Source organism: Pteropus vampyrus, unplaced genomic scaffold (assembly GCF_000151845.1).
Source record: "Pteropus vampyrus isolate Shadow unplaced genomic scaffold, Pvam_2.0 Scaffold41, whole genome shotgun sequence".
Taxonomy (NCBI): domain Eukaryota; kingdom Metazoa; phylum Chordata; class Mammalia; order Chiroptera; family Pteropodidae; genus Pteropus; species Pteropus vampyrus.
The window spans coordinates 878,069-891,218 of record NW_011888822.1 but is presented as its reverse complement, the minus strand read 5'-3'; the positions used below and the strand labels follow the sequence as shown (position 1 = coordinate 891,218).

Below are 13,150 nucleotides of genomic sequence, written 5' to 3'. Positions count from 1 at the left end.
TTCTGCATCTATTCATATGATCATATGATTCTTATTTTTTAATTTGTTTATGTGGTGTATCACATTAATCGATTTGCATATGCTGAACTATCCCTGTGCCCCTGGGATGAAGCCCACTTGATCATGGTGTATAATCTTTTTAATATGTTGCTGTATTCAGTGCTCTAGTAACTTATTTAGGATTTTTGCATCTGTGCTCATGAGAAATATTGGTGTGTAGTTTTCTTTTTTTGTGTTATCTTTACCAGGTTTTGGTATCAGGGTAATATTGACCTCATAAAATGTGTTGGGAAGTATTGCTTCCTCTTTGATTTTTTTTGGAAGATTTTGAGGAGAATAGGTATTAAATGTTTGAATGTTTGGTAGAATTCAGTGGACTTTTACTTTTTCGTGGGTTTTTGATGATTGTTTCCATTTCCATACTGCCAATCAGTCTATTTATATTTTCCAGTTCTTCTAGATTCAGTCTAGGAAGGTTGTATTTTTCTAAGTACTGGTCTATTTCTTCTAGGTTATTAAATTTGGTGTCGTATGCTTTTTCATAGTATTCTTGTATGATCCTTTGTATTTCTGTGGTGTGTGTCGTAATTTCCCCCTCTTTCATCCCTGATTTTGTTTATTTGTGTCCTTTTTCTTTTTTCTTTAGTGAATCTAGCCAAGGGTTTGTCAATTTTATTAACCTTCTCAAAGAACTAGTTCTTTTTTGCCTTTATTTTTTTCTATTTTTTGTTTTGTTTTCAATTTTATTTATTTATGTTCTAATTTTGACTATTTCTTTTCTTCTGCTGACTTTAGGCTTCACTTGTTCTTCTTTTTCTAATTTTTTAAGATGAAGCATTAAGTTGTTTATTTGGGCTCATTCTTGTCTTTGGAGATAGGCCTGTAATGATGTGAACTTTCCTCTTATGACCGCTTTTGCCATGTCCCAAAAGTTTTGATATGTTGTACTTATCATTCATTTCTATGGATCTCTTGATCTCTCTTTTTATTTCTTCTCTGACCCATTTACTCCTCAGTAGCATGTTGTTTAATCTCCATGTATTTGTGATTCTTCTCGCTTTCTTTTTGCAGTTGATCTCTAGTTCAAAGCATTGTGATCAGAGAATATGGTTGGTATGATTTTAACTCTCTTATATTTGTTAAGGCTACCTCTATGTTCCAGTATGTAGTCAATTTTTGAGAATATTCCATGTGCACTAGAGAAGAATATATAAGCAACTGTTTTGGAATGAAAGGCTCTGTAAATGTCAATTATGTCCAGTTGGTCTAATGTGTCATTTAAGGATGTTATTTCCTTATTGATTTTCTGTTTGGATGATCTGTCCATATCTGACAGTGGGGTATTTAGGTCCCCTACTACAATAGTGTTTTGGTCTGTTTCTCCCTTTAGTTCTGTTAGTAATTGCTTTATATATTTCGGGGCTCCCTGATTGGGAGCATAGATATTAATAAGAGTTATGTCTTCTTGGTGCATGATTCCCTTTATCATTATGAAGTGTGCCTCAGTATCTTTCTTTACCGTTTTTATTCTGCAGTCTATTTTGTTCGATATTATTACCACTACTCCTGCTTTTCTCTGAGTGCCATTTCACTTTGAGTCTATATTTGTCTTTGGAACTGAGATGTGTCTCCTGGAGGCAGCATATGGTTGATTTTTGATTATTGATCCAATCTGCAACTCTGTGCTTTTTTATTGGTGAGTTTAGTTCATTTACATTTAGGGTGATTATTGAAATAGACATTTTATCTTTTGCTTTTTGGTAGTTTGTTGTTTCCATTGCTTCCTTGTCCTCGTGTTTCTGTTTTCTTTATTTTGGGTGGGTTTTGTGGGGTTTTCCTCTGGTCCTTCTTGTTTTATGTTATATACTTCAGTTCTGAACCTTTGACGTTTGGTTACTATTATGGATATATAAAGGATAGTTATATATATATATACACATAATACATAGATATATGTATATATTACACATATATATTATATGTATATATGTTACATATATATTACATATATGTAATATATATGTGTTATTTATACACACACACACACATATATGTGTGTGTGTGTGTGTATATATATATATCCATTTTCTTCTGTGCGTGGCTTATCTCCATTCCCCTTTGCGAATTTAGATCTTCGAATCCTCCTCTTTTCAGTCATTGTTATCTCAATTTGTCCCTATGTATGCTGAATGTTCATTGCTATCTTGCTGTAGCAAATCTCTTCTTATTGTTTAAGCTTATAATACGCTGTTCTTAATAAGAGCTGCACTTCTCTGTTTCTATTTGCCTAATAGTCACCTTACTACTAATTATGTATTTTTGTGGTCATTTTGTTTTAGGTAAGCTGACGTCTTTCAGTATTTCCTGTAATGCAGGCCTTGTAGTAGAGAATTCCCTGAATTTTTGTATGTCTAGAAAGGTCTTTATTTCTCCTTCATATCTAAAGGAGAGCTTAGCTGGAGATATTATTTTTGGCTGGTAGTTTTTTTCATTTAATAGTTTGAATATTTCATTCCACTTCTTTCTGGCTTGTAAAGTATGCGCTGAGAAGTCTGACAATAATCTAATTGGTTTTCCTTTATATGTCACTGTCTTCTTTTCCCTGACTGCCCTGAGAATTCTGTCTTTATCATAGATTTTTGATAATTTTAATGCAGCGTGCCTTGGTGAATGCCTTTTTGGGTTGAGATAATTGGATGTTCTGTTGATTTCTTGAATTCCAAGCTCCAGCTCATTCCTTAGATTTAGGATATTCTTGTCAACTATTTGTCTAAAAATGCTTTCTAGTCCCTGTTCCTTTTCCTCGCCTTCGATAATGCCCATTATTCTTATGTTTCCTCTCCTGATGGTATCAGCTAGTTCTTGTATTTCTCTTTCATTATTTTTCATTCTTCGGTTTCTCTCTTCTTCCTTCTGATTTATTTCCAGATTTCTGTCTTCGATATCACTGATCTTTTCCTCCATTTGGCCGAGTCTATTTCCCAAGCTTGCTATTTCATTTTTCAACTCTTGCAGTGTATTCTTTATCTCTAGAAGGTCTATTCTGTTCTTTTTGAGGGTTTCAGTCTCGTTGCTAAGAACTCATTCTGCTTATCTAGTTGTTTTTTTCAGTTCCCAAAATTGTTGATGTGATTTGTTTTGGATCTCACTGAGTTTTTTCAGAAGTACTATCCTGAATTCTCTGTGATTTAAGTCACATATTTGTATGTCTGTAAGCTTATTTTTTGTAGATTTTTCTCTTTATTTCTGAGATGCCTTGTCATCTTAGTCGTTCATGGTGTTTAATGGACTATTTCTCCACATTTGCATTAATGAAGTGTATTCTGGTTTTTTTTTCCAGAATAAAGATTTATTATATAATGCTCTCTATAGCCTGTGCAAAGAAGGTGTTTTTCTTTTGGTTTCCAGTAGGTGGCGTCTAAGCCTCTTGGATCCCTGCTTTATATAAAGCTTTAATTATATATGTATATATATATATTTTTTTTTTTCCTTATAGATGTTTAATCATGCTCGCTACCCTCAGTCTCAGTCCCTGTCAGTGTTAGCAACAGTTTTGGTAGCATTTGCTCATATTCCCCTGGGGCTCTGTGGTGTTTGGTCTCAGAGAGTATGGGAGAAGAGGCTCTCTGGGTTGTGAGATGGGGGCTGCAGCTCAGCCTCAGATTTGCAACCACTGCTGGTAAAAATCACCTTGTTGTTTCTCTGCTCTCCCGCTTCTCTGCATTCTGCTTTGATGCCTGGGAACTGCCGCTGGCCACGTGGAGCTCACAGCTCTACCAGCAAGGCTATTCAGGGAATTCGCCACACCTTCTCCCCTCCTCCTCCTCCTACAGGGAGCTATGGATATGAGAGGCAGCTTCTTTGTTTCGCCCGATACCCGGGTTCTGATCTGTCGTAGCTCTTATGTGCAGATCCCATGCTTAGATGTGCTGGTGTGCAGTTTGGGTATTTTTTGTTGAGTTTTAGATGTTCAGCTTATTGTTGTTTCAAGGGGAGAGATCTGGGGATGTCTCTCACTCCACCAGGTTCCTGACATCACTCCTATCTTTTCAAATTAGTGTTTTGAATTTTTTTGGATAAATACCCAGAAGTGGAATTGCTGGGTTATAAGGTAGTTCTATTTTTAATTTTTTGAAGAATCTCCAAACTATTTTCTATAGGTAGCTGTACTAATTTGCAATCCCAACAACAGTGCATGAGGGTTCGCTTTTCTCCACATCCTTGCCAATACTTATTGTTTTTTGATTTACTGATGATGGCCATTCAGACAGGAGTGACGTGATATATCATTGTGGTTTTAATTTACATTTCTCTGATGATTAGTGACCTCGAGTATCTTTTCACATGTCTATTGGTCTGTAGGTCTTCTTTGGAGAAGTGCCTATTTAGGTCCTCTACCCATTTTTTAATAGGATTGTTCGTTTGTTTTTGATATTCAGTTTTATGAAGTCTCTATAAATTTTAGATATTAACTCTTCATCAGATATATCATTGGCAAATATTTTCTCTCAATTCAGTAGGTTGTCTTTTCATTTTGTTGATGGTTTGCTGTGCAAATACTTTTTAGTTTGATGTAGTCCAATTTGTTTATTTTCTCTTTTGTTTCCCTTTTCTTGAGGAGATATATCAGAAAACAATATTACTAAGAGCAGTGTCAGTGAGTTTTAATGCCTTTGTTTTCTTCTAGGAGCTTTATAGTTTCAAGTCTTACATTTTAAGTCTTTAATTAATTTTGAGTTTATTCTTCTATATGGTATAAAAAGGTGGTCCAGTTTTATTTTTTTGTATGTATCTGTCTGGTTTTTCCCAACATCATTTATTGAATAGATTGTCTCTACTCCATTTTGTATTCTTGCCTCCTTCATCATGGATTAAATGACCATATAGTTACAGATTTATTTCTGGGCTTTCTAGTTACAGATTTATTTCTGGGCTTTCTATTCTATTCTATTCCATTGATCTTTGTGTCTGTTTTTGTGCCAGTACCATGCTGTTTTGTTCACTATAGCTTTGAAATATAGTTTGATATCAGGTAGTGTGATACCTCTAATTTTAGTATTCTTTCTTAAGATTGCCATAGCTATTCGAGATCTTTTATGGTTCCATATAAATTTTTGGATTATTTGTTCTAGTTCTGTGAAAAATGCCGTTGGTATTTCGATAGGGATAGTATTGAATCTATAGGTTGCTTTGGGTAGTATAAGCATATTAATGATGTTAATTCTTTCTATCCATGAGCATGGTATATGCTTTTATTTACTTGTATCTTCTTTAATTTCTTTTTCTTTTTTCCTTTTTTTGTTTTTTTTTTTTTAGGCGAGGCAACCCTTGCTTCACCTCACAGATTGTAAGGACCTTGTTAGCTTACAATCTCTTATTTTTTATTTTTTACTCCTGCAGCACCTGGTCTTCCTAGGTGGTCTCCCATCCAAGTACTAACCAGGTCCGACCCTGCTTAGCTTCCAAGATCAGACGGGTTTGGGCTTATTCAGGGTAGCATGGCCATAGACTTCTTTAATTTGTTTTTCAATGTCTTATAAATTTTCAAATAAAGCTCTTTTACCTCCTTGGTTAAATTTATTCCTAGGTATTTTATTGATTTTGATGTAAATGTAAGTTGGATTGTTTTCTTAATTTCTTTTTCTGATAGTTCATCATTGGTATATAAAAATGTAATTGACTTCTGAATATTGGTTTTGTATCCTACTACTTTACTGAATTCATTTATCAGTTTTAATAGTCTATTTATTTATTTATTTTTGGGGGTGTGGAATCTTTAGTGTTCTCTACATATAGTATCATGTCATCTGCAAATAGTGACAGTTTTACTTCTTCCTTTCCAATTTGGTTGCCTTTTATTTCTCTTCCTTGTCTGATTGCTGTGGCTAGGACTTCCAATACTGTCTTGAATAAAAGCAGTTAAAATGGACATCCGTATCTTGTTCCCAATCTTACAGAAAATGATTTTAACTTTTTCTTCTTGACTATGATGTTAGCTGTAGGTTTGTCATATATGGCCTTTATTACATTGAGGTATGTTCCTTCTATCCTCACTTTGCTTTGAGTATTTTTCATAAATGGATGCTGGATTTTGTCAAACACTTTTTCTGCATCTATCGATATGATCATATGATTTTTATCTTTCAATTTATTATCATGGTGTATCAGATTAATTAATTTGAGGATATTGATCTAATCTTGCACCCCTGAAATAAATCCAGCTTGATCATGGTATATGATCTTTTTAATATATTGCTGAATTTGGCTTGCTAATATTTTGTTGAGAAGTTTTATGTCTATATGTTCATCAGGGACATTGGACTATAATTTTCTTTTTTTGTAATGTGTTTGTCTGGTTTTGGAATCAAGGTAATGGTGGCCTCATAAAATGACTTTAGGAGCCTTCCCTTCTCTTGAACTTTTGGAAATAGTTTGAGAAGAATAGGTGTTAATTCTTCTTTGAATGTTTCATAAAATTCACCTATGAAGCCATCCAGTCCGGAACTTTTGTTTGTTGAGAGTTTTTGATTACAGATTCGATTTTATTAGTAATAATTGGTTAGTTCAGATTTTCTGTTTCTTCTTGGCTCTGTCATGGAAGAGTATATGTTTCCATGAATTAATTTATCCTTTTATTCTAGATTGTCTAATTTGTTGGCATATAATTGCTCATAGTATTTTCTTATAATCCTTTGTATTTCTGTGGTGTCAGTTGTTGCTTCTCTTTCATTTCTGATTTTATTTATTTGAGTCCTCTCTCTTTTTTTCTTGATAAGTCTAGTTAAAGGTTTAACAGTTGTGATAATGTTTTTAGAGAACCAGCTCTTGGTTTCATTGATTTTTGGAATTGTCTGTTTAGACTCTCTCTTGTTTATTTCCACTCTGATCTTTAGTATTTTCTTCCTGCTACTCAGTTTGGGCTTTGTCTCCTGTTCTTTTTGAAGTTCCTTTAAATATAAGGTCCAGAGCATCCTAAGGCCTGAGGCTGCCTGCCAGCTACCCATAAGTCTCAGCTGCTGAAAGATTCTAAGGCAGTATGTGAACTGGGTGAAGTGTGGTCCCTGGTAGTCACCAGGGTAGGGCCAGTGGTGATCAGTTTAATGCAGATCCAGATTTGGCAGCAGTGCTAAGCCTGAGGCCACTCATAAAAGTCTCAGAGTACATCAAGGCTAGCCACCACCTACCTTGTACCCAGAGACCACTGAGATTTGTCCAAGAAAGACTGCAGCTCCAACCGGGGCTGGTTGCTTGCCACTGAAAGTGTCTTTGGCAGTGCACGAGTTGGGTTGAGCAGGGTCCCCGGGAGTCACTGAGGTGGAGCGAGTGGAGTTTACTAGGCCAAGGCAAAATCAGATTTATCTATGTTGGGAAGGGTTCAGCACAGGAAAAATGGTGTCTGCCTATAGGCTACATGGGAGGAGGGCTCGACACAGAGATAATAGCAGCTATTCTGCCATATACAACTCAGTCTTGCCCTGCTTGTCTCTGGCATTTCCTGAGTTACCATCCCTCTGCCAGAGCCCAGAGTGAGTGCCTGCAGGAAAGCGAGTCTGTGCATGGGCCCTATAAGAGGATGTCTGGGTTTCTAGCAGCCTTCTATCTTACCCCGACAGACAGAATTGCCATGGATTTTCACAACCACATTTTGTGGGAACTCTCTTCCTAGCACTAGATCCTGAGTTTGGGGAGCCTGGTGTGAGGCTTAGTCCCCTTACTCTTTGTGGGGAGGCTTTGTAGCTGAGATAGCACTCTCGATACTTGACCACCACACATGGGTGTGGGGCTAGCCCTCCTACCAATCTCAACGTGGCCTCTTTAAATCCTTAGTTATAAGAGTTCTGTCTGTCGTATTGTGTTCTAAATGTTCATGTATAATAGGGCAAAGGATCCTGATTTATGCATGGCTGATAGTAGGATACAGTGACTGGCATGAAGGAGGACAAAATTTTAAATCCCGGTAGACTAAGCCAATTAATGGGTTAGTTTATAGGTAACACACACATTGTTGAACGGCTCTTCCTTTTTCATCTTCTTTTACCTGCTAAACTGGCCTAACTGGGAAGGATATAAGGGCTATAGTGATAAGTTTATACAGTACATGGGTGCTAGTTTACTCATTTATATGTTCACCAATCTATTTAATATGTATCTCACATTGTTACAGGTAATGGGGATACAGAAGGGAAAAGGAGAGACAAGATCTTTACTTTCATGGAGCTTACATCCTGGTAGGGATGAGAGAGTATGCCAGCAAAAAATTAAATGGGAAGATAATTTTAGATTGTGATAAGTGGCATGAACATTTATCAATGGAGTAAAAGGACAAAACTTTCATGGGGCAGGAGGAGAGGCAACTTTAGACAGGATGGTCAGGAAAGGTCTCATTAATTAGATCATATGTAAGCAGAGACCCTATAGGGCAATGGTCCCCAACTTTTTTGGCACCAGGGACTGGTGCTCCTATGATAATCTAATGCCTGTTAATCTGAGGTGGAGCTGAGGCAGTGATGCTAGTGCTGGAGAGTGGCTGCAAATATAGATGAAGTTTTGCTCACTCACCTGCCACTCACCTCCTGCTCTGAGGCCTGTTCCTAACAGGCCATTGACCAGTACCAGTCTGTGGCCCGGGGGTTGGGGATCCCTGCTATAGGGGGCACAATGGTTGGCTCTCTACCAATGCACCATTTAAGCCAATCAGCCCATAACATTGCCTGGTCACTGGTGTAGGACTATGTGTCAGCAAATGGCTTAAGATGGCCCAATGAGACTCAAGGGAATGCTTTATATACAATGGCTAAAGATTAAATGGCTTTCTCTCTGCTTTTGGACTAAATCAATGGCTCAGGCAGCCTTGATTGCAGCTCATTTTTATTATGCTCCTATGTGGAGACTCAGCCCAGGAAGCTGAGTTTTCTATATGCTCTAGATGAGTTTATAGTTTCCATTTATCCTCATTCAAATACGAATTGTTGTTGAGCTAAAAGCAACATTTCTCAGATTCTCTTTTAGCCAGGTTCTAGGTTCAGAAAAGATTCCACCAATGAGATATATTCATGTGCTATTTGGCAGGTGAAAGTGAGGTGGAGGGCATCTTTTAGCACCACTTTTGCTGTTTCTGCAGGCAAGCCTGGCTGTGGAAATGTGCGGATTCCCTGCAATCATGTTTCTCTATTCATTCTCCAGTATTTTTTTTTTTTTTTAAGAAATGATTGAGGGTGGCAGAAGCAGTGGTGGCATCGTTTGATCTGACTAACTAAGCTCTGAACAGCGGCTACAAATATGCCTTCCTCACTTTTCTACATGTCCAGAGGCAGCTGTATTGGTGGTCGCTTCTCAATTTTATTAAGTCTTTAAGGTGGTCTCAGAGGTAGTGGCTCCTTGTAACTTCGCATTGGTCAGTGGGACGCTGTTTGGGGAAGATTTGCTAGAGATGTGGCCTACAGCCTTTCCTTCAGCCATTCTAGTGTTTTTTAAAGCACCAACTTCCTCATATGAAACCTCTCCTGCTTAAAATATCTAGAATGTGTTCTGGTTCTTGTATTTGAATCCAATTGGTACACTGATGTTTCTGTGAGAAAAAAGAAAGAACTAACCCCATGAGAGATGACTTCATTTAGCCACTTACATTATTATGTGAGATAATAATTTCCCTTATTGTTCAAGCCAGTTTTAGTTGAGATTTTATCTCTTAAAACTGAAAATAATTTTAAGAGATACAGACATTAAGAGATGCAAAATTAGAGAGAAAACCATGGATCAATTTTGCGGGAAGGTATTTCAGGTGGTGAGTTGAGTGATGTTTAATTTGAAGTGTCTGGTAGATGTCCAGGTGGAGATGCCTGGGAGGCTTTTGGTTGTACAAGTTTACACCTGAGCAGAAAAGTTGAGTCTGTAGATAGAAAGCAGTGTTAGGTCAAGACAAGGCTAGAGGCACAGCAAAAATAGGGACCAGTTTTTAATTTCTTTTGTGTGTCGTTTGACAGCTTTTCTGGCTCTTTGTAAGTCAATGGTGTTTTCTTCTTATCAAAAGCATTAAATTTAAAAATAATTAAAGGATAAATACGTACAGCACTTCAAATGTTTTATTTGTTTAAAATATAATATAAATGAAAGTTATTTCCCAATGCCCAATAAAGAAAATATAATTAAAAAGAAAAAAACAGTTAACCCCAATTGCTGGAAGAAAACTCAGCAGCTTGAGTTAGTATCATCTCTCTGGGGACTCAGGAGGCGTCTGTTACACATCCACAATTTTAGAGGGATGTCATTACCAACTTTTATTATTGCACTTGAACTGCAGCCTTGGTTAAAGAGCATGTATCATGTCATCACAGGGCCATCTTTAATTTCACTCTTTGCTTCTACTTATTCTAGATTTAAGCTAGGCCTTTCACCTATTTCCATGCATTTTTAAGTGAATTCTTTTAACACTGATCTAAACAGACCATTCAAAAGAATGGAAAAATCAATATTCAGTAGTATTCTTTGGTAGAGGAACAATTCATATATATTTTTTTTTCTTTTGGAGTAATTGATTTGTAGCATAGCTTGCCTCTGACATCATGGCTGTGCTTGTTACTTCCAGCTCACATTTTGGGAGCTGCATTATGGAGGACTCTCCGAGGCTCTGGTGATTGTCCCATTGGGCAGAAGGAGTAGAGAAAAGCTTAACAGGGATTAGGTAGGGTAAATTGTGATGTATATGGAAGATAAGATTTTGGTGAAATAAATGTACACATGAAAAATTTAGCCAATCTCAAAGCCAATCGTACAATTCTAAACAAGACAGAAATTTTGAGTGATCTTTTTTGTCAAGCTACCTTTCTTAACCAGGTGATCATGACCAGGTCTCAACTTCAATGATTATTGAAATAAAAAAAAAAAAAAAAAAAAAAGAATAACTGAAATAAAATAACTATATTACATATAAAGCAAGTTGTTTGCTATCTTAGATAATTTATTTCAAACATCTTAAGTAGTATTAGTATCTCTAATAAAGAAACTGAGGCTCAGAGAGATTAAGTGATTTATCTGAGAACATGCAGCTAACAAAAGGCAGAAACAGGATTCAAACTTGTCAGCTTTGCTCCGATGTGCACATTCTTTACATCATTAACCACTAACAATAGTATCTGTCTAGTGATCTTTGGATTCTCTGAGGAAGAAGAGCCTCCTACTTTCCTAAGTTATTCCTTTGAGTCCTTTTGTCCTGATGAGGAAGTAATATAAATGTTATACAAAGCTAGAAGTGATGGCTGCAATTATTTCATTCATTCTTTGTGTCCCAGAGAAGAACTTAGCAAGAGGATCAAATGAATTGAGAGGTTGTGACTTACTCTGCCTCTCTTCCCCACTTAGAGATTCATACAGCATGTTTGCATATTATGTGCTCAGAAATTTTTAACACAGCATTTTCCAAATCTATTTGACCAGACTTGTATCATCATTCTGTGGGGTAGCCCAAACCCCTCAAATCACAAGGATGCCTATTTGAATTATGTAAATCATTGGGTATATGATCCAAGCCTCTAAAACAAAAGTCCTGTAACATTTGCAATAGTTTTTCAGAAAGCGGCTATTGAAACAATCGGCTTAAAATGCCTCTTTGGGCCGTTTTAAACCCTGTTTAAAGAAGGAAGAGGAAGTATTATCTATATGTCACTGGTTTACTTCTGGCCGCTGCTGTGGGTTAGCAGCCAACTGAGAGAAGCAGGAGGAGGACGCAGGCTGTAAAGAAGAGCTTGACCTACAGAAAGGTCAGATTTGTGCAAACATAAGCAGGCTAGCTGAGAACAGGGCCTCCAGGTCCCTAGAGTTCCATTTTCACCTTTTTTCCTTGCTAAGTCTCTATAATGTAGGATACTCATTTACACACAAGCCATTTTCTGCAGCATTTAAGAAAACCATTAACCACTTGCTTCTGTTTTTCTCACAATGTATACCCAGCCCCTCCTCTGTTCTGCTGTGCCAGACCTGCTAGGATTTGGAGGAACCCTAAGGGTTGTAAACCTTTCAGTTCTTCGGCCCAAGAAATATCTCTGTTTGTTCTATTTATTTTCACTTTAGGAAAAAGCCAGAGATTGATTTTTATTTTTTTTTTCTTTTTTGCATTCTCTAAGACTCACTTATAGAGTCAAAATGGGAAATTATTTCACTTTGAAATTGTGTTTTATGGAGCTCAATACCCTCTGAGATGCATGAGATGACATAAAATGATCAAATGCAGACTCTGCTGACAAATTCCCTGTGTGAATGACATTAACCGAAGAGCTAATATTTCTTCCCAGGCTCTTCTGCTGAACTTAGAAAACCAGGCCTGTTTTAATATATGAGGTGGCGGAGAAGAAAGGTCCTGGCTGAAACAGCATTTCCGTTTTGTCCTTTTCTCTCTCTCTTCTTCCCCTCCCTCTCTTTTAGTGCTTCTCGAGCAGAATTAAATGTGTGAGGATCTTTGAGTTCAGAAGTTCTCAGTTGGTGCTGTGCAGACCAGTTCTGGTTATTATGAATAAAAGGGAGAATTATCAAGTTGATAGAGAGCACAAAGCCGTGAGTGACCGAGAGAGAAAGCTAGAAAATAGAAGGAGCCAAGAGATCCGAGGGCCAGGAAATGAGAGTGACGACAAATTTTAGCAAGATCAGTTGGGCCAGTAGGTCTCTGTGCTACAGTTCCCGGTGAGGGGTGGGGAAGAAGGAAGGGTCTGGCCAGTAGTGGGAGGCGGGCACTTCATAGCCATCCAAGGTGAACACAACACGAATTCCAGCCAAATAGGACTGGGGCCAGGGAGCGGTGTGTACTGTATAGGCAGAAAATCACCACAAAACAAATACACAGAAACACTGTACAACGGTCCCCTAGAGGGAGTTACGTTACTTAACTGACTTTTTGACTTAACAACTTGCTGAGAACCAACCTCTGAGGTAACTCTGAATTAGTTTTAAGCAGCCCTCAAACACTCATTCTTGCAAGTACAGAATCTTAAACTGTCTAAACCCTGTGTCTGTCTAATCAATTCAGAGGGACTCCCTCAAACTACTCATATAACAACATTATGCTTTATTATGGGAACAACCCCAAAGCGGACTTACTGAATTAGCTTTTAACTAATTTTCCTGGAATGGTACATATGGCCAAAGTCAAGCAAAACCAGTC

General features: G+C 37.3%; 1 protein-coding gene and 1 pseudogene across 11 annotated transcripts in view; one reads left to right on the top strand and one right to left on the bottom strand.

The window, feature by feature from the left end:
* Window positions 1-13,150, top strand: part of FHIT (fragile histidine triad) — a 1,380,266-nt gene that overhangs the window by 1,004,440 nt on the left and 362,676 nt on the right. The gene's annotated exons all lie outside the window — the stretch shown is intronic.
* Window positions 5,392-5,510, bottom strand: LOC111738647 (annotated as a pseudogene).